General features: G+C 35.7%; 1 protein-coding gene across 5 annotated transcripts in view; it reads right to left on the bottom strand.

Annotated features, from left to right (window-relative positions):
* PKIB (cAMP-dependent protein kinase inhibitor beta) overlaps positions 1 to 21,980 on the bottom strand; it is a 76,655-nt gene that overhangs the window by 53,187 nt on the left and 1,488 nt on the right. The window contains exon 2 of one of the 5 annotated variants that reach the window (XM_053914230.2): positions 14,943 to 15,032. The exons of the other annotated variants lie outside the window; for them this stretch is intronic. The gene's annotated coding sequence lies outside the window, so the exon portion shown is untranslated. The remainder of the gene's footprint in view (positions 1 to 14,942; positions 15,033 to 21,980) is intronic. 5 annotated transcript variants of the gene reach the window in all.

Here is a 21,980-nt window from a genome sequence, read left to right as displayed (position 1 = left end):
CCTGGATTCCTATCCCATGTCTGTCAGGACTGCTTCCTCCTGTTGCCATCATCGCTTTCTCTAAATAATAAGCCCACTAGCTTGGCTGGACTTTCTCCCGTCAGCTGGAGTTAGTTCCAATTTCAATGGCCTCTGTCACACTGGTGGGCATGTCCTGTCTTTAACAAACAAACTAATCCATCCCTCCACCACCAAGCTCTTATTCTGAAGTTAGACTGCTCTGTGCCTTACAAAATATTTCAATTTAACAGATATCAAGCTCAATTAACAGAGAGTGAGTTGTTTAACAAAGAGCTATGGGTGTGTGATAAGTCAAAAAGAAATCGTGCACCAATCTGTACTAAAGAAATCGGATAAACAGTGAAAATATTTCACTGACACTACAGAGGTGAAAAGCAACTATCAAACTGTTTTCCAAAGAGCCTGCCATCCAACAGCATATTTATAAAGACAGAAATTGAAAAATGAAATAAATGACATTAACCCTTTAGGAGGTAAACAAAATGTCCACACAATGCTAAAACAAGTCCCAAGCCCCGTCATCGGGGCTATCACAGTCTATACAACGATGAGATACTGTATTTTGCCTAGATTTTAAAGCAATTTTTTAGTTACTTACATATGTGCCTTAAGTTAAAGTAAATGACAAAAAAAATCATCAATGGTTGAACATATAGCCACTAGTACTCTGTAGAAACAATGTCTTTACCAGCATAAGTTTCATAAATTAAAGGTGTGTTCAGCCCTCACTGTTGTGGCTCAGTGGGTTGGATATTGTCTGGCAAACCAAAAATCTGTCAGTTTGATTCTTGGTCAGGACACTTGCTTAGGTTGCGAGCCAGGTCCCCGTTTGGGGGTATGAGAGGGGCAACTAATAGATGTTTCCCTTTCACCCTCCCTTCCTGTGCAGCAGCCACGCCCACACATATGAAATTGTTATACAGTGTAGACTTTCATAATGATCAGCAGCTAAAACATTTGTGGTGTCTTCCAGAAATGTAAAGATACATCATCTGAGGCAAATGACAAAAATCAGCTCAGGTGCAGCTTTGGGACAATGATTTCATCTTTCAAAAGTTACATTCTTAACCTTTTAGGGTCATGTCTAAAAATAACCACAAGCACTTACACTTACCTACCAATAGATTTTTATTTTTTATTACTATGTTACAATTTTTATGCTATGTCTAACACAGGATAAGAGGTTGACATTAAGTTAATCAAAATAGTATGTGTTCTCAACCACCTGTAAATTAGGATTTTACAGGATGAATTTTTTATATGTAAAGTAGTCAAATTACCATAATTAATTAAGTACATAATTGGGTACTTGATACTTAACACATGCTGCATCTTTTAATGTATAATTTATCTTACATAGAGTACCTTAGAGATTAAATTATATTTCCAGCAGTAGTCAAGATCACTGGTTTTATTTATCTTATAAATGTATAAAACATCTTTGGAAAACAAAAACAAATTTGAAATGAACAAAATTTAAAAATTATTTCCAAGTCTTTTAATCCTAGGAATTGTATTAGTTTAGAAGTTCAAAATAAAAATGAGATGATGAATTATTTGTCCTAACTCCATGTACTATAAATGACACAATCGCAACACCACCCTACTATGAAAAGTGCCTGAGATTGGGCCTGGTAAAGGAAACTGAAGACCTGAGTTAGAACGGAAAAGCCTTGGTTAATTGATGAGTCAGTTCTCTGTCTCCCTTACAATCTTGGCACCGCCAAATCTTGCAGAAACAGAGATGCCACCTTCATTACTTAGCCAGCTGTTAACAAAACAATTAGGGCAAAACCAAGCTGACAAATAACTGGAAAAAGATGACTTTTGATCATCAGTGAAACCTGACTTACCTGGCCACATTCTGCTACCTATTGTGACAAAATGGGACTTTATCCAATGGGAGAAAAAAGGCAGTAATTAAATTTATCTGGGCTGGGAGAAAAGCAAGCATAAGAAAAAAACGATGGATTAAAGCCACACTGTAACTAGCCATTTTGAAGGCAGAATATCAGGCATTTCCTTGAGGAGGTGGCCCTAAGATTCCATTACCTTACTTTTTTACATTTTTTTAAAACTTAACAAGCAGCAAGATGAAAACAACAATGGACTGGAAAGCTACATATCTTCTGTATTTCACCCCATGCAATTGTTTGCTTTTGAGATTTGGGTTGGGTATTTCAAGGGCTTCATTAAACCAAATGTGTAATCCAGAAAGTCATTTCACTCCCACAACCTTGTTTTCTTCACATGCCGGCTCATCCTCCCTTGTAACTTGCCTGGGAAAGCCCTAGTTTACTTACAGTTTCCCGACTTCCCATCTGGCTTGGCTTTTGTCATTTCAAAAGGTCTCAGTGTTGACAATATGTAAAGACATAAATTAGAATGATGTTTTCTCCTAACTCTTCCAGCAATAACATCCTGTCATCCATGAGCCTAATTTAGGAGTAAGGAAGGCCACCAGATGTGAATAGCAAATGTCTTATCAAGGAAAACACAAATTTCACCAGGGAGAACAGAGCTAGGGCTATATATAACAACACAAATCTCAAAAACATAATGTTGTGAAAAGCAATGTGATCTTATTTTTGTAAATTTTAAAAACACAACCAGGACTAAATGTTGGAATGGTTACATATATACTTGGGCAAAACTATAAAATGGATTAGAACAATATACACTAATTGATAGATGCTTCTGAAAGGAGACTTAAGTAATTGTAGCATTTTATTTCTTTAAAAAGACTTTAAGCAAATATTATAAAATAGTGAGTCAATTCTGAGAGGTGAGAGTTAATTTTTATTCTTTGTCCTTCTCTGTCTTGTTTAAATTCCTGAATATATAAATATAATTAAAAATAGAACATGGACTAGTGAATCAAAGAGAAGGTGGATCTAATCAAGAAGACCTGGAAAAGTGAGCAGAGTAATGAAATGACTTTCATTGCAACCATTTCACAGTTCACAGTCAACCCCACTCTGTCGAGTAGATGGTACAGGCAATCACTAACTGTTTTATTGGCTCACGATGGCATAACCTGGCTATAGCACAGCCACCTGAGGTCCTTCTGGCTAAATGGCTATTTCAAGTTAGTCAATGCCAATACCAACAACATAACTAAAACACCAGAACTGATTGCAACCCAGATACATAATTATAGCCATAGGTCATAGCGCATTGTCCAAGATCCTTTTTGATATAACAAGTGGAGTGTGACAATATAGGTCCCCCAGCATAATTCAAAGACCTACAGACTGAGCTCTAAAAGGAATCTTTCCAACAGCCAAGAACAGACAAATAATTAGCAAGTGCTAACAAAATGGAACACTGGCCTGGTGCGTTTTACAATGTCATGTGCCTACTATCTTTCCCTGTGCAGTTTAGAAAGACTGTTTTTACAAACCCCAGGACAGGGAGAGACGTACCTCATGTATGGGTATCATTTTAACTTTTTGGATTGCTTAAGGCAGTCCAAGTATCTCCCAAGATGAGACTCTGGTCCCTGGAACAGTGCCATTTATCAAGTGACTATTTTAGGCTAAACATTACAAATTAGTTCATTTATACTCATTACTTTATTCACTTCTCACCACAGTCCTGTGAGGCATGGACTATTACTATCTCCATTTCTCTAATGGCAGGCTCAAAGAGGAAAAATTTGGCCAAGGTCTAGGGGTTAAGTTTTAGGCTGGAGGGCTTGATTACAAAGCAGCCTTAGAGTCCCTCATTTTATTGCCTTCAGGGAAGCCCTTCCCATCAGTGAGCTCAATAACAGATCCTGGAACTTTTGTTCTCAGAGATGAGTTCATTACCAACCCTCCAGCCTTAACCCTCCATGGATGAATCTCCTGTGCCACATTCCCTCCCAGAAGCACCGAGTTTCTGGGGCCATCTCAGTTACCGGAAATAGCCTGTTATAATTACAGGCAGCCATTCCTTTGATTAAATAAGAATGTTGTCCTCTCATTCCCACCCTATCAACCAATGTTTCCCTTCTCCATCCTATAGAACAGATGACATTCTTCATATAGTTGAAGAAAGGTAGAACGTCATCCCTAAGAGCTCCCCAAAGTACCAAATGTCAGTCACTCCTGCTATGATGCTCTTTTGAGTCCCTCACAGACCTGTAGTCAGTTTTTCCCTAGATCAGCATTTCCATTCTGGCAGTTCACAAACCCCGGGCTAGTGCAGTGTCTACACATCTGTATCCTCAGTGGCCAAAAAAGGGCCTGGCACAGGGCGAATGAGGTAAGCGCTCAATACATACTTAATGAACGAAGGGATGAAAACAGTTTTGCAGACACTATGAACATTAAATGACAATTATATTTTGATCAGTACCAATTAGTGCTGAACTCTGGATGACCACCTCCATTCTTCGAATATATTCTTTGTTTCCTCTCCTTTACAAGGGTGTCTGTTCTGCTCTTTCGTTTGTCGGTTGTTTTATTTGTTTTGTCACCCATTTTATCCTCCAACTCATCACTTTCAATGAGTTTTTTAACAGTTTTCAAAGAGTGACAGTCTGGCTAGCATAGAAGTTAACAAGATTTATTTCTTCATCTCTGGGGTTGCGCTTACTTCATTTTGTTACTCATATTTAACGCAAAGTGTCTAAGCCTCTCTTTTGCTTTTATTACTGATGACAAGAAAACACTTTATACTATTCTTTTGGCTACTTACAGACCTTTTTTCTGAGGACGGTCAATAGTACATATACTAAATATATATCTATGCACAAATGAATATTCATGCTTAAACCAATTTTGGTTTAGCAGGGGTACTGGAGCTAGGGCCTAAGCCTTATTATTATTATTATTATTATTATTATTATTATTTGGATTCAGGCATGTCTCATGAGTCAACAAGGTGGATCTGCCAAGACTATAACTTCATGAGCCCTTACAGCAAGAACACTGGTGACGGCTGTTAGTCAACCCCTAGGATGAGGGTCTCTAAGCTTCCTGAGAAAAACCCACTTGTTAACATTAACAGTCCTAGCCTTTGTGTCAGAGACAGAAAATCATCTTCAGAGTTTTTGGATAAAGAGAGTTAAAGAAAAAAAACTGATCCAAGGACAATGGTCAGGTTAGAAAAGAGGGTAAAGTGGGGTTAAACTGAATTCCATTAACTTTGTAAATTCATTTGGGGAATAATAAGTATCACTATAATATTTATTATTCTCGTCCAGGAATACAATATAAATCTCCATTACTACTAATCTCTTGTGTTTCTTAATAAAATGTTTTATTTATTTAATTCTTGTACATTCCTTATGTATTTTATTCATAGATATATGATATTTCATTGCTATAATAAATGGGATTTTTTATCATGTCTTCAATTTGCAGCTGTTACAGGAAAGTCAATTGGTTCGCACACACTTATTTTTTGTATGGCTACTTAACTGAGGTCTTATTCTAATCATTCTTCAGTGGATTTTCTTGGGATTTTTAGTAAAAAAATACATTTTTAAAGAAAAAAGATGTCGCCTCTTCTCCAATAAGTGTAACTTTTGGGAGGCAGCATACCATACGGTCAAAGATTGAAGACTCATTAGTTAAGCCACTTAAGTTTTAATTCAGCTCTGCCACTAATCAGCTGTGTGGATGTGGCTAAGTTATTTAGCTTCTCTGAGACTCAGCCTTTTAATGGGTACAATGAGGATGACAGCAGCCTATATCTCCTAGGATTGTTGGGAATATTAAATGAGTTAATATTTGTAAGGTATTTAGAACTGTTTCTAACATATATAACAATAATTTTAAAAATATTAGTCTTTTAAAAATTAATTGCATTGGTTGGAATTTATAGAATGATGTTGACCATAAGTGTTGAAGTTGGTCATATAGTAAGCCTCTAACCTTTTTCTGTTTTCTTGAAATTAATTTTTCACAATTTATGACATTTCTCTATTCCTAAATTACTAAGTGGTATGTGTGTTTTCTTAAAAGAAATATGGTTGCATTTTATCAAACATCATTTGGAATCTATTAGGAAGTAAAGAAATATGGGTCTTATTCTTTATTCTATGACTACAGAATTCTTTTAATAAATTTCAAAATACTGAAATATTTGTGCATTCCTAGAATATATACCCTTTTTATATTATTCTATTTTGTTCATTTCTATATTCCTATATCTAGTTATTCAATTGCATTTTGTAATTTCCTTTTTTGTGCTACTTTTATAAGTTTCTTTATTGTTTTTGGTATTACATTTTTTATTAAATAAATCAGTAAAATGTTTCATCTCTATAGATTTTGTAGACTATAGAATAATGTGTTCCTTAAAAATTCATATTTTCAATCACTAGTTATAAATACCTGATGAAAACGAGAAAGTTAGGTCATCTCAACGGAGTATTTTAGCTCCTGCCAAATTTTCTTATCTAGGCTGATCAAGGACATAAGCTTAAGCATCACAAAATTTGGCTCCAATCCTAACTTCACCACCCAGTAGCGAAATGTGTGCACTTGGCAAGGTGCACTTTTATCCCAGGGAATAGCCACACCTTCCTTCCATTCCTCACAAAGAGTTATTATGAGGGTTACATTAGATTATGTTTATAAATTACTATACGCTCCACCTGAAATAGATTCAGTAAATTGCTTTATGGGTTAGTTTTTAATTTTCCTTAAATACAAAATTAAGGTTGATAATTTTACTTGCTATTTTTCTTTGTATGGAGATTATAGTTATGTCGAAATAGAAATGTTTTTGATGAAATTATTTGTATGAAATTACTTCATAATAAAAGATTTCAATTAAGACATTATTCTCTAGTGATATAATTCAAAGGTTGACATGAAAGTAAAGGAGCTCTGATAACATGAAAATAAACCCATTGTCACGTCTAAAGGAAATCTCAGTGGGTTAATAGGGAAGTTGTACTATTTTGAGAAAGCCAGGCAAAGAGCCTAAACCAAATTTAATGTTTTCCATTCTTTTCTGTTCCCTAGCAGCTTTGTTCTCATGGCAATCCGAGAGTGGGAGGAGAAGGCTCTTTTCCGCAGGCTGAGGCTTACTCTGCGTTCCCTGATCTGCCGTCTGACCTGTGAGAGAGGGGCAAGTCTTTCCCTCCAGGGGCAAGAACTCAGCCCTAAGGGGTTGGCGTGGCCTCAAATACGAATCCCACCGACATAAGGGTTTTTGTGAAATATTAAGATTGAACACTAGTATACCCTCAGTTTTAAAGGATATGCAATTTGTACAGGTGAATATGAATATATAGATACACAGATACATACAGTATATACAATAAAAGGTGTGTATACAGAGTGGGGCAAAAGTAGGGTAACAGTTGTGAGTATGTGAAATGCAGAGTTCATTCTTGTATTATTATTTATTAATGATTGTATTACTTTCTATACAACTATATGCCTACTTTTGCCTGACACTGTATATATGCAGTATACATAGAGTATATATAGTATATACACACGTGAGTATATATGTTCATATTCACTTCCACAAATGAATATGAATGCTACTTATGTGTATCATTGCCACATGTATGAGATATATATACACACACATATACACACACACAGGGATGGGCAAAAGTAGATTAATAATAATAATAAATGATACAATAATAAATAAAAAATAACTGTATTTCATGTACTTACAACCATAAACCTACTATTGCCCACTCCTGTATATAAAATGATATGATATATAGAAGGATATATAGATATACATCATTAGAATATAGAAACCTGTTTCTCAATAAAGAGTTTGAAATTTATCTCAGTTTTGTGATTATAAATCTTTTACTGTGTACATCAGGTCTGGTTCCTTAACTTTTCTGGGTAGGACTAGACTTCCCCCCAGGTAAAACATCCATAATAGTCCCTATTCCACAGAGTTGGTGAGGGACTTAAATGACGTAAGCCATGCAGAACAATGTCTGGCACATACTGCACTTATTATGTTTTAGATTTATTAATACGCTTCAATAACAAGAGTAAATAGAATACTCCTGCCAATGATATATATGATAAAAATAGCAAAATAAATCACTTTTGAACACTAAGTAGCTTTGAATAAGGCATCTTAAATTTTCTATTACGATTGATATATCTCCAGAGTACACTCTAACTGAATGGCTTAGACACATCAGTGGGCATGCACGTGTGTGTGTAAAACCAACACATGTGTGTAATTCTTGAGAAGAATTTTAAGGGTTTTTTAAATTAAAGAACATAGGTCCCTATAAAAGAGTGCAGACCCCAGTGCAAACAAAGAAGCTTCCCCTCTGTACCCAGAGCGAAGCTGTGCTTCCCGAACCCTTTGGACCAGGAGGCAAACAGTTGCCGCGCGGGGCCAGAAGTGCTGGATGAAAAGGTAGTGGGAAGGAAGAAGATAAGAAAGGTTTGTATCACTTCTCTCTAGTTGGCCAATGTTAATTATTTCTCAAATCTAACAGTTGCAATTTTCTCTACTTTACACTTTTGTCTCAGATGCCACTGGGTGTTTTTCTAAGATATTGGAAGAGCTCAATTTTGGCTGTTCAAATATGTGCCTAAGTTCTTCAGGAGGAGCCATTGCTCAACACCGGTAACTTAAGTCCTGAAAGCAGAACTCAAGCCTTCTTACCAAAGCTGATTAGTTTCAACATTGTTCACCTCACCTGAAGAGTCATTTATGGACTGTATTAAATATTAAAAATAATATGTAGTCCTGGTGAGTTATCCCCTGATTTTTTATTCTTTTTATTTTTTGTCCTCACCCAAGGATATGGTTTTATTGATTTTTAGGGAGAGAGAGAGGGAGAGAAAGAGAATGAAGCATCAATTGGTTGCCTCTCATAAGCCCCCCAACCAGGAATCGAACCCACAGCCTAGGTATGTTCTCTGAGAGGAATCAAACCTGCAACATTTACGGTGTATTGCACAATGCTCCAACCAACTTAGCCACCTATCCAGGGCAGTCTTGACTTTTTTATACAGAAAAAACTTCAAAGCAGTATCTCAACTTCAGTAGCAAGTTCCTGCATTGATATTCAGTCCTGCTTTGCCATTTCAGGCCCACTTGACAAGACCAGAGTTAGCTTGCTGGCTTTTCTCAAAGGTAAATATTTGCTTTGGCTAAATAATGTTAACAGGAAAAGGTACATATTTAATGTGGCATAAAGAAAAATTACTTTCCATTGACCTGGAAAATTTACCTTGCACCTGAGGCTGAAGGAGAAAGAAACTGGAATGAAAGTACTTGAAATGAGAACTGTACCTGCCACAACTACCTGCCTTACACCAAGTTCATGTTTAATTGATTTATTGAATTTACATCAATAATTTCATACATTGCTTGCAGGTTCATGGAACATAAATTACCATCTTTGATTCTAAGGTCCAATACTTACTGCTAGCAACCCTTGTGCCTCTGAGGGAGGCTTATCCCCCTGCCAGACTGTGCTGCTGCTCCCATGGCGGAGGACCGCAACTGCTGTGAAACTCCATGGCAGGGGGGTGGGGTGATGCCCCACCAAGAGCCCCAGGTTGCTCAGCAACAACCCCTTATGACTGCTCCTCTGGGACTGCTAGGCAACAGCACTGAGTCTGACCCAGCTGCTCCCAGTGCACTGCCTCTCAAGAGGGCCAGGGGCTTTAAGTGACTAGTTACATAATTTATACACATTTCTCTCGGAATGTTCTCCAACTGTCGCTAAGTAAAAATCACAGCGGAGCTAGTTCCTACCCTGAAGGGTACCCTTGAATGTATTCTTAATTTAAACTCTATCCTTGGATCTTTAAAGAAGCTGACAGAAAATTAATGCATCACATCCAAAATCCATGGCAAAAAAAATGTGTTAAAAAAAGCACACATACACACTAAAGGAAGCCATTCCTTTTTAAACCACATTTAAAATATGACTTTCAAAGCTGTCATAATTTTAAAGAATTTTGCTATTTAGATATTGTCTGTTAAGAGACCAAAAATGGGAAAAACATACGAATTAAACCACATTACTCTTATGGCAAGCCTGTTCCTACAATATTTTAACACATAACTCTATTAAAGTACAGCAATTTCTAGGAAAGACCTTCAATTCTTGTCTATAGTTAAACCCACATTGACATCTTCAGTCTCAATGTCTCTGTAGTTCTAGAATCTCAATTCAAACTCATCAAATTGAAATTGGTCAACTTTTTCCATCCACATCTGACCCACCTCTTAGGACAAAGGCAACAACTCAGTCAACCAATCTGAAAGCTTACCTGCACATTAAACATGAGTCCAGCCTTGCCCTATCTCCCTTACTGCCCCTTACCTCTGTTGTAAAGGAAGAGGTATACGGCCCAGGAAGCATGGGCTTGCAGCCAGTGCGCCACAGTACAAATAAGATTCCATTACTCCACTAATTCAAAGCAGTCAAGCCCAAGCTATGTAGCATGACATACAAGGCACTTCTGAAACTACTTCCCATGGAACTTCCAGCCTCATATGCTGCCACATGTGATTTAACTATAGTCTCTTAAACACATCACACACTTTAAGTCTCTCTCCTCTCCCTAGCACACATTCTCGTTTGCCTGGGAAACTACTGGTTATCTTTAAAGATCTAGCAATAACATCACTTCTGCTGAGAAACTGTCCTGATTTTAGAATTATTTATAACCTGAACGTCTTTATACTCGATTCACACTGCTATGGTGGCATTAGTCACATTGTTTTACAGTCATTTACCTACTCAGTGTAAATCCCATGTTCTTTAAAGGCTAGCGCCTTGTTCTGGCAACCTGGTCTCCTTGGTATCCTGGCATATTCCTCAGCATTAAAAAGGTATTTATACTATCGTTTATTAAGGGTTAGAGAACTGTACTCCTAGGCAAAATTATAAACTACATTAGGATTGGGCATTTTTAAGCTCTTAATTAACCAGGGATGGGGAATAAATCAATTCACCAAAAATCAAAAATTTAATCTCCTTAGTCTGAGCTAGTCTTCTTCTCCCTACACTATGCTCAATCACAGAGGACAAATAAATACCAGGTCCCTCTGCAGTGATGCAATTCATCCAGTAATATGGCTAAAATAATCAGTTGGCCCATGCCCCTTCTATTATAATAACATGAAACTAAGGGGAGCTATATGGTCAGGTAATCAAATCACTCAAAACTGTTCTGGAGCTAATCCAAAGGAAGATAATTTCCCATTCAGATTCGCAGCTTTAAAGCAGGCTTTGCAGAAATGTTGGTGCTAAAATAGGGAAGACAGTATAAAAGAAACAAACAAAAATTAGGATTAAAGAAAAAGCAGGCAAACTTACTCTAACTTAAAACCTCCTAAAATAATACTTCACAAAACAGCTTTTACTCAAAATCTGGCTCCCTCAAAGTACCAATTTAAAAAATAAATAGGAACATAAGCAAACAGGACACAAAAGGCCATAAATGCAGCTTCCAAGTCTAATACCACAAAGCCACTCAACTTCTTAGCTCCTTACTTCTTGCTACCTCAGGAGCTAGAGATTTTGGCCTCCATTTTCAAGTATAACAATGTTTTTATGCTTCTTCTATAGCTTCTTAAGTTCACATTTATGCAACCATATTGCCAAATAGTTTGATATTAGCAATAGTATGACTTCCTCAATTATCCACGCAACACAAGTCCTCCTCAATGGAAATCTGAATTGTTAACCTATCTGTGTTAAACTGAGAGAATTCTTAGTCTATTACTAGGGTGTAAGTTCTGTATATTGCTAAGGCCATGCATCTTCCAGTAGGAAACCTGTAACTTTAGAAATACTTGACTGTATGCTGAAGGTGTCAGAATCGTATGACAAAATTTGCACATCAAGACTTGATTATATATATATATATATATATATATATATATATATATACAGTTAACTACTATAAAATAGAATGAAAATTTTATAAGCTGAATATAGAATTTTAAAGAACCTTTGCATTTTTTTATGGAGCACTTTGAATTATGCCTCTAGATTTCTGGGAACTCTTTGGTGGAAAAAAGTGAGAAGGCCTTCTCTTGGGGATTCCCTCCTGGAATATGCTGAGGGGGGTTTTCTTCACTTTCATGTAAAAGTGACAAGTAGCTTTGGCTCTCACCTATTGAGTTCAAAGAGCTACTCCACTTAGACATACCATTACTTTTTTTATTGCAGCTTATAACCTTGTAACATCTTTTTTATTTTGTAGTAGCAATCTTTCTTTTCCAATATTAGTCCTAAATCTTCCTGCAGATGCCTCACAGGAACGGTGTGAACCCCTGTATACATAATGGAAAAATGGTCTCAAGTAATGGAGGGTGAGCTCCTCCTGTGGTGCCAGAAATGTGCTGGGTACTTGACAATCACTAATCATAAAACTCAAATTGCAACTCATTATTAGCAACACTAACCTGCAAAAAAGAGGGAAAGAGACAGAGACAGAGAGAGAGGGAAACTAAGCCTACATGAGGATAAGTAAACCCAGATCTAACTTCAAACCTTCTGCTTGTTTCTCTCTCACATTTCCGTGTCTGCTTTCCCAAGTGTTCATTTCTTCTAGCTAAATTTCTCTATTTTATGACTATTCCATCTACTACTTTTGCAAAGAATAACCATCCTGAACAATGTGTGTGTGTGTATTCATTTGTAGAATTAGAATGTCCAAAATAATTTGACCATGACAGAACAGAGTTGGGACATCACTTCCCCTCTTCTGAATACCATACTGCTCTTAATACAACTTAAAAATATACTACCTTTGCTGGATATCAAAGTGATATTACCAATTCATATTGAATAGTCCATAAACCAAAATCCTGCAGAATTTTTTAAAACAGATTCTGCTGGCCCTGTTTGGAGCATGATCCCATACACAAAAAGATTGCAGGTTCAATTCCCAGTCAGAGTATACACTTAATTTGTGGGTTCAATCTTCAGTCAGGGCATGTATGGGGGGCAACCAATAAATACTTCTCACATAGGTATTCCTCTCTCACATCGATGTCTCTCTCTCTCTCCCTCTCCCTTCCTCTCTCTCTAAAATCAATAAACATATCCTTGGGTAAGAACTAAAAATAATTAAATAAAATAGATTCTGTTAATGACAATTTCTTCTCTATATGTTTTTCAAAATGTATACAACTCTTATTCAAAGGAGAACTAACACCTACCCTTCTCAAACTATCCCAAAAAATTCAAGAGAAGGAAAGATTCCCATGCGCATTTTATGAGGCCATCTTTATCCTAATTCCAAAACCAGATAATACTTCTAGTATACAACACTACAAAGAAAGATATAGGCCAATGTCCCTTTTGAACATAGATGCAAAAATCCCCAACAGAAATATTAGCAAACTGAATCCAGAAATACATTAAAATGATCATACACTACGATCAAATGGAATTTATTCCTAGATGCAATGTTAATACAATATCGGCATATCAACTAACATGATACATCACATAAACAAAATGAAGTATAAAAATAATATGATCATATCAATAGATGCAGAAGCATTTGACAAAATCTAGCACTCAACATAATAATGACCATATATGAAATTCCATAACTAACATCATACTTAACAGGGAAAAACTAGAAGTATTTTCCTTAATATCAGGAACAAAGGATGTCCACTTTCATCATTCTTATTCAACATAGTACTGGAAGTCCTAGACTCAGCAATCAGACAAGAAAAAGAAATAAAAGGCATCCAAACTGGGAAGAAAAAACAAAACTGCCCTTATTTGCAGATGACATGATACTGGATATAGAAAACCTTAAAGATTCCACCAAAAAACCTACTAGAACTGATGAATAAATTCAGTATACTATCAGGATAAAAAAAAACGTTCAGTAATCAGTTGCATTTTTATACACCAATAATGGATTATCAGAAAGGGAAACTTAGAAAATAACCCCATCTATAATTGCATCAAAAAATAAAATACCTAGGAATAAATTTAACCAAGAAGGTAAAATATCTGTACTCAAAAAATTATAAGGCATTAAGGAAAGAAACTGAAGAAGATACATGGGAGCATATACCATGCTCATGGATAGGAAGAATTAACATCATTAAAATGTTCATACTACCCAAAACAATCTCTGGATTCAACACAGTTCCTAGCAAAATATCCATTGCATATTTCACAGAACTAGGACAAATAATCAAAAAATTTATATGGGACTACAACAGACCCCAAATTGCCACAGCAATCTTGAAAAAGAAGAACAAAGTTGGAAGCATCATGCTATCTAATGTCAAACTATACTACAGGACCATAGTAATCAAAACAGCATGGTACTGGAGAAAAAACGAACATATACATCAATGGGACATAATAGAGAGTACAGAAATAAACCTATGCCTATATGATAAATTAATATATTACAAAGGAAGTCAGCACATACATTGAGGTAAAGATGATCTATTCAATAAATGGTGTTGGGAATATTGGACAAATATATGTAAAAAAATGAAACTAGACCACCTTCTTATACCATATATAAGAATAAATCTAAAGTGGATTAAAGACTTAAATGTAAGACTTGAAACTATAAAACTTCTAAAAAAATGTAGGCAGTAAAATCCCTGATATCTTTCTTAGCAATATTTTTTTCTTATATATCTCCTCAGGCAAGGGAACAAAAGAAAAAAATGAACAAAGGGGACTACATCAAACTAAAAAGTTTTTGCACAGCAAGGGAAACCATCAACAAAACAAAAAGACAACCTATTAAATGAGAGAACATATTGCCCAATAATACATCTGAGGAGGGGTCAATATCCCAAATTTATAAAGAACTCACACAACTCAACACCAAAAAACCAACCAACCAACCTACCTACCAACAAACAAACAAATAAACAATCCAGCCTTGGCTGGGTGGCTCAGTTGGTTGGAGCATTGTCCCATAGACTAGAAGTTTGCAGGATCAATTCTTGGTCAAGGAACATACCTAGGTTGTGGGTTCAGTCCCCAGTCAGGGCATGGACAGGAGGCAACCAAGCAATGTCTCTCTCTTTCTCTGCCCCACCTTCCTCTCTCTCTGAAATTAATAAACATATCCTCAAGTGAGGATTAAAAAAACAAAACAAAACAAAAAAAACAATCCATTTAAAAAATGGTCTGAAGACCTAAATAGACTCTTCTCCAAAGAGGACATACAGATGGCCAATAGGCAGAAGAAAAGATGCTCAATGTCACTAATCACCAGAGAAATGCAAATTACAACCATAATGATATGTCACCTCACACCTGTCAGAATGGCTATCACCGATAAATCAACAAACAACAAGTATTGACAATAATGTAGAGAAAAGGTAACCCTTGAGCACTGTTGGTGAGAATGCACATTAGTATAGTCTTTATGGAAAACAGTATGGAGCTTTCTCAAAAAATTAAAAATGGAACTGCTTTATGGCTCAGCAATTCCACCTCTGGGTATATCTGAAGAAACCCAAACCACCAATTTAAAAGACTATGTGGACCTCTGTGTTCACTGCAGTATTATTTACAATAACCAAGATATGAAGCAACTCAAGGGCCCTCAATAGATGAGTGGATAAAGAAGCAGTGGTACATCCATAGAATGGAATCTTAGCCGTAAAAAAATGAAATTTTACTATTTGCGATGGCATAGATGGACCTAGAGGATATTATGCCCAGTGAAATAAGTGAGTCAGAGAAAGGCTAGTACCATATGATTTCACTTATACATGGAGTCTAAAGAAAAAAATAAATGAACAAACAAAATTGAAACAGAATCAAAGGTAAAGAGAAGAGACTAATAGTTGTCACAGGGGTAGGGGTGAGACTGTGTAAAAAAGGTTAAGAGATTAAGTACAAATTGGTAGTTACAAAATAGTCACTGGGTATAAAGTACAGCATAGGGAATATAGTAAATAATATTATAATAACTAGGCATGGTGCCAAGTGGGTACTGGAAATGTTGTGGGGAAATTTTGTAAAGTATATGATTGTCTGACTCCAATGCTGTATACCTGAGGCTAATATAAAATAATATTAAATGTAAACTGTCATTGACAAATAAAATTAAAAATAAGAAAGCTGAAGGAAGGAAATGCTAGATATGAGTAGAAATAAACAAAATAGGAAATAATGCAATAAATAAGACTAGCAAAACATGTATATAACTCTTGTGTTTACCTGGTAACATATACCTGTGTTTACATATAAACAAGTTGCCAAAATACTTTTTGATTCATAAACTACACCACTAATTATATGACTTCCTATACAAAATCACTCAAGGATGCAAACTGCTACAAATTTAGCACTAAAGTCTTTGTCCCATTGTTTAAGATCCTTCCGTACAGCTCCAGTGTATGTTTCCACCCTCACCTTCTCCCACTCCCTAAAATTCTACATAACTCTACCTCCTCCTTTCCTGTGTTTGTACCTTTGTTTATACTGTTCTTCCAATCAGCAGTGTTTTGTCCACTCACTGAAATTCCATCAGTCCCTCAAAGACCATACCAATTGCTATATCCTCTATAAAGTCTTTCTGATTAATTTCAAAGTGTATCTTTCTCTTCTTCGAAACCCCACAGCACTTCTTACTTCTTTTGTGGCACCTATTACAGTCAGCCTGGCAGAAATGTTATGTGTATCATCTTCCTTCATCTCCCCCAAACAGACGGAATTCTAAGCTTCCTACAGAAGAAAATGGAGTCTCACTCATTCTTGTATGCAGCATATCACTAACACAAGGACCTGAATCCAGGAGGGTTTTATTTATTTATTTATTTTATTTATTCATTTTTCTTCAGGAGGGTGCTCTTAAATAAACACTTGTTTATTTGATTTTCTTAACTATTCATCTCAGAGATGTATGTACAGAGTTTAAAAATTCACTGAAAACTTTTTAAAAAAGACATCATTAACCATCCACAGAAATGAACCTGAAAACAAACGAGCACACACAGCACTAAAATAGGGAATTAGAGACTCTATTTAGAATAATACAGGTACTTTTTTTCAATGTACTTATTTAATGATGAGGAACCAAAATCATATTCATATTAGTGTGACTGTGTTGACAAAAAGCTGAAATCTGAAGAGATTAGGAAACTTCTTCAGGTTCACATGACTAATTAAAAGCTGAGCTGGCCTCATGACAGAGCTTTTTAATTTCTACTTTAGTTATTTGTTTTACTATTACCATTCAAATCATCTGTTGACATATTTTTTAATGCTAGCTGCAAAAATATTTATGTAAAGAAGAAGGACTATCTTCTTTCTTCGTATTATTTATCTTCAAAATATTATTTAAATAGGCAGAATTTTTTCAATGCATTAGTAATGATTAAAGAGAATTATATTGAACAAAATTTATTTGTACAAAGCTTATTTATTTTGCAATTTAACTACAAAGAACACAGTCAAGAATCAGGACATTTAAAAGAATACTGCTATTCGTTTAAAATAAATGCCATAAGATCTATTCACTAATCATGTTCACCTTCTTTACTCGTAAGGCATTGCTGCAGGTTTAATCAAAGCCTGTTTATGCCTGTTTTGTTTTTAACCTGTTTGTCACCAATTTGGATGGCAGTAAAAATTTTGCCTGCCCAACACCCATCTCCCCTTTGAGAATCTTTCCCTCCTATGTTCACTCTACGTGATTCAGTTGTTTCCAAGAATGAAGCTGAGACACAGAGCTCCATACAAGTCCCTAGCCACTGTGATTAGCTCAGAGGCACTGTGTGACTTGAAACCAGCCCCTGCAAACTTGTGACATTTTCTAACCCAGCAAATGCTTAACGAGTGGGTTCGTGATGCAAGTTAGTTCACCTTAGGACTGGCGCAAACCTACTAGGTAAAGATGCTTTTTTTTTTTTTTTAATTTAAACTTGAGAAGTTAAACCTGAAGCTGGTAATAGCTATTTTATCCCTAAGAAGAGCCTGAGAATAAAATTGAGTTAAAAGAGAATAGAGCCAAGAAGTAGAAGGAAATTGGGTCCTTAAAAATAATTTGAGTTGTAGGTCAACCTGTGACTAAAGTCTGGGTTACATAAATCTGATAAATTCTCCCTATCTCCTCAAGCCAATTTGATGCCGATTTTCTATGATCGGCAATTGTAACATTCGTAACTAATGCACTTGGTTATCTGAGTTTTTTAACTGCCACTCCATTAAAAGGGTCATATAGAGAGGGAGGGAGAGGGAACAGTAAGAGCTACCACACACAGTAGGTCTTCACTTAATATCATGGATAGGTTCTGAGACTTTAAGCAAAACAACATGTAACAAAACTAATTTTACCATAGGCTAGTTGATATAAGTAAGAATGAAGTTCCTATAGCATTTCACCAATGGTATAAGAAAATGACATTATTCAAGGATCTGCTGTATTTCAGATGAAAAAAAAAAGAGCTCATAGCTTGAAAGTGAAGATGAAGAGAGATGACATGTGAAAAGAAAGTAATGAATTTCAAAAAATTGAAGTCTTTATGTTGAGAACTGACTCCATTTGGCATTCTGAGAAACCCCTCAGTCCCAGGAAAACCAGAACAGTTTATCATGCTCCTTGGAAGTATAAGGATTTTGCAATAATTTGCATCAACAAGAAGATAGGGGTCAGAAGGCCATGGAGGACTCAAGGAAAGTGGTAGTGAGACTAAGGTTGCTGTAGTTGTGGGGAAGAGAATGGTAAGGGTCTAGCAAGAAGCACACAGAATTCTTAGGTTCTCCATTGACTTGAGCTGATGGAAATGGAGAGCACTGAGAAATGTCTGACTCCAAGCAACGAGAGCATGGGGAAAACAGATGGGGCAAGTTATTGGCCATCCCAATGAAGAAGCATGGGTGTGAATTTCTGGGTTAATGTAAAAAAAAAAAAAAAGAATATAGGATGCTATGCCCAGAGAGTTTCTGAATTCAAATTTTAGGAAGGAACAATTTCACAGGATAGCAAGCCCAGGGTGTGGCTACAAAAGTGGTTGGGTGAGGAGTAGAAGGGAAGGTTACTACGTGAGGTGTGGAGGTCAAAAACTGAGAGGTTGTGTTGGATGGAAATATGAAGTCACCCAGATTGAGGACAAGAGAAGATGACTATATATCAGTTTCTGGAGTGTTCAGCGAAGGAGAGATTTATTCAGATGGTGAGCAGATAATAGGAATGAGCAATGGTGGAGGATAGCACAGCCAGATGGCTCAGAGAGCAGGGGTGAGTATAAGACAGTGGAGAAATAATGGTGTAGAGGTGGGATAATAGGACATGTGACCCACCTTCCTACCCTAAGATTAAGGAACTATGATACTCAGGGGATAGTCAAGTTTCAGGGCCAGGAAAAAAAAAGTGAAGGTTAAGAGGAGTTTATTGTGGTTGAATAGGTGTTCCAGAGAGCATTAAGGAATGATTTTGAAGAAAGAATAAAATGAAATTAGGCTAGAAAGAGACAGAACAACACATAATAAAATTTTAAGGCACAGAGGAAAAATAAGCATACAAATGATTAAAGCAGAGAATTAAAGCATTAGAAAATTATGTTTTTCAGAGCTAACAAAATGATATGTTTCCAAATTGGTAATGTGGGAATCTGGAAAAAGCCCACAGCTGTGATGTGAAACCTGGATACTGTTTACCTATGGGTGACATGTGAGTGGCAGGTGTGTCTCAAGGCAGCGCAGGGAGGCGATCAGAGAGGTGTCAGGTGTAGGCAGCCAGGCGAGGGTGTGGGTGGAAAGTCTATGGGTCTTCCCAATGACAGGAGCAGCTCTAAGGGAGTTTGGCTCCTAGGAGGTGCAGTGGGGAGGGGCACAGGATAGTATTTCAAACCAGTGGGGAAGGAATCAATTACTGAACAAATGGATTTAAGACAAGATTAGCCATTAAAAAATAACAACTATAAAGTTAGGTTCCCTACTAAAATAACTTTCAAAGGATAAAAATTTTAAATAAGAGAAGACATCAAAAGTACTATAAAAAGTGTAGTTGGACACTTTTACAAGTGGGAAAGTCCTTCTCAAGAGTAACCAAATCAGAATGACAGAAGAAATTAATAGCAGCTTTGACACCTAAAATGAAAGTATTCTACAAAGCAATGTTCACCAAGTAGTTAAAGGCAAAAAATAAAAGAAAAGAAGGAAGGCAGGAAGGCAGGAAGGCAGGAAGGCAGGAAGGAGAAAGAAAAGAAAAGAAAAGAAAAGAAAAGAAAAGAAAAGAAAAGAAAAGAAAAGAAAAGAAAAGAAAAGAAAAGAGAAAGAAAGAAGGAAAGGAAGGAAGGAAGGAAGGAAAGGAAAGGAAGGAAGAAACCGATTCAAAAATTGCAACATAACAGATGCAGAAAGTTAATATCCTTATGAATAAAAAGCTCTTGAAGCAAATAAAAAAGGATTAAAAATAGGCAAAAAAATACAGAAAAGGAATTCATAAAAATAAATCCAAAATATCTGTTAAGCATTTTGGCCAACTAAAAAGATTCAGCCTCACTAGCAATCAAGGAAATACAAATATGAACTATCATTTCTCACTAATTTCTAAATTTTTAATTTTTGAAACCATATGTTAGTAAAAATGTTATTTTGATTAGAAATTGCTATAGGATTTCTGAAAAAACTTTGAGAATGTATCAGAAATCTTTAAAAAGTGAATATGTACTCACCTAGCAATTCTGTGTAAATTTATTTAAAGGAATTAATCAAATAGGTATGTACATTATATAAAGATTATGCATAGAGATATCTACTCTGATATTGTTTATAAAACCAAATTTGGGGAAATTATGCATACTTACCAACAGGGATTAGTTTAAAATTTAATAGAACACTATACAGCTATTAAAAGTATAATTATTTTCTAGGAAAGATATATTAAGATGATTTATTAAATAGAAAATAAGACATATATATGATATGTCACTTGTGTTTTTAAAATGTTATGTATGAGCAAAGAATGTTATAATTAATGGTAAAAACAAATTAAGATACTGTTTTAAAGAGTTGGTAAAAATAAACATGCATGAATAAAAAAATTGTTTCCTCCCATTTTTGCTGCTAAAATGGAAAGGTTTATATCTCCTTTCAAAGCATTCAAACCTAGAACTCAAAACATGGACTTACCTATGCTGGGTTTTCCTTGAACTTTAATATTATTTGACAAAAATCACAAACATCTCAGAAAGCTGACACAGATCTAACCTGTTAGGAAAATATTCCTTTTTCCCCTGGAAACTTTCACCCACTGCTCCCAGAGGAAAGTGGGTAAAAACTGCTCCCCCTTTATGTGGTAGACTGGCCCCATTTCCACACTACCAGATCCGTATGGTAGAAATGAACAGAAAATCTGAAATGACCTTGTTTAGACATACACCTTGGTCAGTGGTGTAGGACTTTGACCAGGTTCTGAAACTGAATTATGGTGATGGTTTTCCAACTTGGTAAAATTTTTTAAAAATTATTGAAAGGAGTAACTTCCTAAAAATTTCTAATTTAAAATTTTAATTTAAAATTGACAAAAGAAGAGAGAAAATTACAACAAAAATTATATTTGACACATTTTTAAATATCTTGCATAAGGTATTCCATTAGCCTTTGATATTTTGTTGAAGAAGTTCTGATAAAGATAAGACCAAAATGTCAATTACTAAATACATTTTTCAAAAAAAAATTTTCCACAATACGCTTTGCTTCAAAATTGAGTCATTTGATCTTCCAAAACACCTATTTTGAAAATAAACTTATTAAAGATAGTGGCGGTGGAGGGATATGTCCAGCAGGGGACGTACTAACAGGAAAGAAAGAGGGTTTTTAAAATGCTGGTCTTAACCAACCTTAATTTTAAACCTGCCTCATTACTTCCTGTGAGCTTCTGGCCATCAGATCTTATTTTAATAATGCAAATTCTCAGCTTTTGAATATTAAATCCCAGAAGAATTTCTTTAATGTGTAGCAATGTCAATGAAGAAGGAAAGTATCTGGGATTTTGAATCTACATGTATACAAAGAGAAATGCAATACTCAAAATAAACCT

This window comes from Desmodus rotundus, chromosome 11 (assembly GCF_022682495.2).
Source record: "Desmodus rotundus isolate HL8 chromosome 11, HLdesRot8A.1, whole genome shotgun sequence".
Classification (NCBI taxonomy): Eukaryota; Metazoa; Chordata; class Mammalia; order Chiroptera; family Phyllostomidae; genus Desmodus; species Desmodus rotundus.
This window is presented reverse-complemented; position numbering and strand designations above follow the sequence as displayed.